The sequence below is a fragment of the Lycium barbarum genome, chromosome 10 (assembly GCF_019175385.1).
Source record: "Lycium barbarum isolate Lr01 chromosome 10, ASM1917538v2, whole genome shotgun sequence".
Taxonomy (NCBI): domain Eukaryota; kingdom Viridiplantae; phylum Streptophyta; class Magnoliopsida; order Solanales; family Solanaceae; genus Lycium; species Lycium barbarum.
The window spans coordinates 55,840,171-55,846,170 of NC_083346.1; positions in this window are offsets into that span (position 1 = coordinate 55,840,171).

Sequence of the window (6,000 nt, forward strand, 5' to 3'; positions counted from 1 at the left end):
GATTGAAAAACTGTTTCAACCCATTCTTTAGTATTAATAGGTAAAGAATGTGGCTTACCAGGAGTAAATATAGCTGCATTGGTATTCAATACCCTCTCTGCAACATCAGCTGCCACCCCATTAACCCCAGGTGCAACAACCAACTATTTTTGAGTATTTACTGCATTTGCATGTTCTTGTTGTACTTGTATCACATCCAAGGCCATAAAAACATCTTCTTGTATACCATAATCATTTTCTAATGCTGCAAACTTGTTGATGGTTTGCACAGCATTAGATTTATGTACTTCACTTGCTTTCTTTGCACCACCATTCTCCTTTGTTATTGTCAAAGCAGCCTGGTTTTGAGCATTGCTGCCAATCTCAACCTGCTTCTTTCCATTCTGAGTCTTCCATTTATACACATTCTGCACATTACTAACTACCTTGCCACTCTCCAACACCTTAATTACTTATCTGGGATTTTTATTATCTGCATGGTGTGACTGCTTGTTATTAACCTGTTTTACCTTATTTGCCATCTTGTTTGGTTCCTTAACATTGTTAGGGCCTGCAGCATGCTTCCCTTTATTTCCATTAACACCATTAACTTCCTCCTCACTCTCATTCTCTAGTAACAAATCAGGATTGAACTTCCAACATCCTTCTTCATCATGGCCTTGCAAACAGCATTCCTTACAATATTTAGGCAGGAAATCATAGTGAATTTTCACCCACCTTGATTTACTTTCTCCAGTTTTGCTATCCACAGCCTGTATTTGCACTCTTTTAGGATGTTCAACCAACAAATCCACTTCAACTTTCACACGACCACAGCTTGGCCTTGTTTTATTTTTGGTTGCCACATCCAAAGTCAATGGCTTGCCTACTGCTGAGGCCATAGAGAACAGCTGCGACTGACCAAAATAGTTTGGTGCTAGTGTAGGAAACGAGATCCAAGCAATGACAATGGAAGTCTCCTCTTCAGGATTAAACCATGGATCCCATTTGAGTGTCCTCATGGGATAATATCCTCCACTCTCCTTGATCCAAAAGGATGGTTTCGACAATAATGTTACATAATCTTCGAACAACTCACACCTGATCAGAACATGTCTATTGCCTAGCAGTCCTATGGTGGCAGTACTCTTTAGTTCACATTGTTGTGGAATCAACATACGTAATGCAAGCAGATCTGGCAGTCCATAGCTAAATTTCCCCACTACTGCATATTGTAGTTTCTCATGAATTATCATCATGTCTATTTCTTCGATGGTATATTGTATTGTTGGTTCACCATGGTGATACACAATAGATTTCATAGGAATAGGTAAAACAGTCATGGTAGTTGGCTGTTTTGAATCAGTAGCATTTAAAGTTGAAGGTTTCAATAGTTTGGCATAGTCTAGGGTTTGCATGGGATGTGTTGAAGGCAATGTAGGTTGCGCAACCTCTTGTGGAGGCTGCATGGTGGTCGGAGACGCCATGAATGGCCTGAAAGTTGTCTTCTCTCACTAGGTCAACAATCGCCTAGAGAGAGAAGCTCTAGGGTTTCTTGTTGTTGTTCCACCACCTTTCCCCAATTAACATGAGGTGAGATCAACAACAATGAAGAAAATCAAGGAATTTATGAATTAACTCAATAATCTCACAATAGCATCAAACCATAAACTTTGGAACTTCTAGAATGGAATCGTCATGGTCATCATGGTCATCATATAAAACATCTTATCTTTAACATCATAAGAAACTCTAAAAATAATGAACTTCTAACTTTCGGAAATAAGAATGTTATGGAAAACACGTATAGGTTTGTAAGAAAGAATCATGCCTTTAGAAAGAAAGGGATTTGCCTTAACATACATTTTTGATCTCCTATGTTACACTCTGAATCTTCGAAGAAGCACTTATCAAAATTTGAAACAAAAGTACGTTGAGTTATGGTTAAGTAAAACCACTTTGGAATATAAGGAGCAAGCAGTATTAAGTATATTTAATGAGTGAAGGACGTATATAAGGTATATCGGAAGGTTTTATAAGGAAATGAGTGGATGAAATTGTCACGACCCAACCCCGTGGGCCGCGACTAGTGTCCGTGCTGGACACCCGTACGTACCCAATAACCCAAACTAGCATATAAATAGAATATACAGATATAGAAGGCAATTGGCGTTACTAATTACCACAGATAAACAGATATAACGCGGGGAAGCCGATAAGGCTATCGCAGAACATATCAACCCAAAACATATACACAACCCACAAGTATGTCTACAGACCTCTACGGAACAATAACAGAATCATAAGACGGGACAGGGCCCCGTCATACCCCTGAATAACATATATATGTACAATAGAAAACGTCTGTACCAAAATGTAGGCTCCGGACGAGAGAGCACTCCAAGACAGCAGAATAAAATCCTAAGTGGGCAGATCAGCCAATCGGTCGTCTGTACCTGCGCGGCATGAAACGCAGCCCCCGAAGAAAGGGGGTCATTACGGAATATGTACTGAATATGTAAAGCCTGGAGTATAGTAATAAAATCATAATCGGAACAGAACGTATAGAAAATGAGTGTAATGTCCAGAATATCAAATGCATATTTACAAAACATAAATAGTGTATGCAAAATCATATGCCATATCCGACCCCCGTCAAGGGACTCGGTGAACAGAACGTGGTCGCCACCCCGACACTAGCGCCACAACACATCATACTCCAAAGTAGGGAATAACTCCGTAGCATATCATATCATATCAGATGGCCATATCGTATCATATCATATCATATCAGAATAGGCGTACATGGCACAGCATACTCCACAACCCATGTACATGTATACCTGCCCCCTCACCTCGAGGCACGGCGAACAATGCAGTGGAATACGCTTGATAACATATCCTGGCCCGGGCTCAGTGAAGGAAACATTGAGGCATCCACGAGTGGAGTAGTGAGAAAATAAATGCAGTATAAAACATAATACATTTACAAGGACTCGATGGAATATCTCGATAACAAACCTTAATAATGAAATCGCACGATAATCACAGTGCATGTATTTCGGATACCACAATAGGTTACGTAAAAATAAATTTTTCTGGAATCGTTTCCATGTTCCAAAATAGTTTATAAGACTCCATGGAATATTTAAAACAATTATCGTTTAATAGTTAGAAGGGTAGTTAAAACGTTCCCTTTTGAAATCGTTCGAAAATAAGTCAATACACACCATAGGAGAGGAGAGGAATCGGGAATAGTGGGCCCACCTCGGGTCAATTGAGGTGGTGGGCTCAAATTATGTACATTAAGCCTATGGAGTCATCTATGAAGGTGTTAGGACAATCTCATATCCTTTTAGGTAATTTATAGGCTCTTACACCATTCATTCAACAAACCATAGAACATATGATTCAATTCTATTGAATGAAAAAGGGTTAAACTCAAACTTGGATTTCTAGGAATAGAATCGTCCCCGAGGCTCGTATCTAAACCCATTAGGTCTAAGACATGCCAAGAGAAGGAAAGGTAAAGCTTTACATACCTTATACGCTCCTTACGCCTCTCCAAACTCAATTCCCGTTTCCTCCAAAATCTACAATTGGTCATAATTACCAAATATCAATTACAAGCCTTTAGGAATTCAATCTTAACTCATACTTGTCTACAGAAATTTGGGCAGCATCTCCCCTATACATACAGCATCCCCGAGAATTTAACTCGGCCAAAAAGTCAACAACAACAACCACAACAACACCAACAACATCAACAATCGAATTAAAACGCATTCTAGCATGAATAGTATTCCTTTCTAAATAGTGCGACAACTCCTAATCTAACTTCGCACTTCCAATCCAATATCAATGTTTTCATAGTCATTTACTAATCAAGCTCATTCCAATACAATTCGGAAGCATTTCATATCATTCTACAAAATATACAAAAATTCCACCAAAACCATAATTTATCCGAAACTTCTAATCTTCGACATAAATATTCATAACACATTTTCATCTTCCAATTTCATTAACAATAATCATAATTCGCACCTTAACAATTTCATTTTCATCATTACATAAATCTACCATAAAATCACAAAACTTCCCATAACAATTTAACAACCAATATTTCATGCTAATATGGACTAGCATTCTTCCATTGACACCACAAGGCTACAACAACACAATTAACATCATAAATAAAATTGGTTCATCCTTCTACACACACATGCACACCCACGGCTCACCCCTCTCATTTCCAACTTCAACCAAAACCTTTAAACTTTCATTTCCAATGTAGAGTTCACAACAACCACAACTAGAATACTACATAAAATTAACTCATTTTTGCCTACACAACAACACATGCACACGACTATATATATATATGTATATTCATCATGCAACTTCCATATTTTCATGAATTCTTCTTCTTTCTACATTCCACAACATAAATAAAACCTTCATAACACATAAAAAGGAATTAATTCTTACCTTTTCTTCCTAGCTTTTTCACTTGACCCAAGTGCCAAATCTACAAAACAAGCGACTTATCTCCCGAAATAACTACACCACGTTGTAGAGGACCCTTGAATTAGTAGAAATACCACAAGAAAACAATTTTTGAAGCAAGATTTTAAGGGGCAAAATTTATGGGTCTTGGCCGAATGGCCCTTTTTTTTTGTGGTGTTCTTGCTCTTGTTTTTCTCCTTTCTCAAATTGTCTTGAAAGTTCTAATAGATGAAGCTAATTTAATCACATGGAAATTATTTAAGAGTCAGGGGTTGAGCTAGCCATATGGTCGGCCACCCATGCTCCATTTGGGCCTCATCTTTTGTTTTTTTTTTGAATTTTTCTAGCCCAATTAATTGTGGCCCATTTTGTAGTTCCCGAAATTAATTTTCGAAATTCCCGATTTTTTCCCCTCGCCTTTCTCGCAATTTCCACATTAATGGTTCATGAACAACACACCCTGTTATTGTTCCGTCACAATACCTTAACGGAAGCTACATCTTTATTGCGCAATCTCCTCACCTGGCGATCCAGAACGGCTATAGGTTGCTCTTCGTAAGACAGTTCCTCCGTCACTTGAATATCATCTACTGGAAATATTCTGGAAGGATCACCAACACATTTGCGGAGCATAGATACATGAAATACCAGATGTACGCCTTCCAGATCAGATGGTAGATCTAGCTCGTAGGAGACATTCCCAATCTTTCGAACAATCTGATAAGGCCCAATATATCGTAGACTGAGCTTTCCCCCTTTTTACCAAATCGCATTACACCCTTCATAGGCGACACCTTCAGAAATACCCAATCACCAACCTGGAACTCCAAAGGTCGACGTCAGTTATCAGCATATGACTTCTGTCGACTCTGGGCTGCTAATAACCGCTCTCGAATGAGTTTCACCTTGTCAACCGCCTACTGGACCATATCTGGGCCGATTAATTCAGTTTCGCCAACATCGAACCAGCCGATTGGTGACCTGCTTTTCTGCCATACAAAGCCTCGTACGGTGCCATCTGGATACTGGAATGGTAGCTGTTGTGATAAGCAAACTCAATTAGCGGCAGGTGATCATCCCAGCTACCTCTAAAATCGATAACACAGGCCAGCAACATGTCTTTTAATGTCTGTATAGTGCGCTCGGCCTGCCCGTCGCTCTGAGGATGAAATGTTGTGCTCAGACTCACCTGAGTTCCCAATCCCTCCTGAAATGATCTCCAGAAATTTGCTGTAAACTGGACACCACTGTCAGTGATAATAGATATAGGAACTCCGTGAAGTCTTACTATTTCTTTAATATATAGTCTGGCATAATCCTCAGCTGAATAAGTAGTTCTGACTGGATGAAAATGGGCTGATTTTGTCAGCCTATCAACATTAACCCATATGGAGTCATACTTCCGTGGAGTGCGAGGCAAATCTGTAATGAAGTCCATATTAATTATCTCCCATTTCCAGGTCAGAATTTCCATTTCTTGTAATAGTCCACCCGGCTTTTGATGTTCAATCT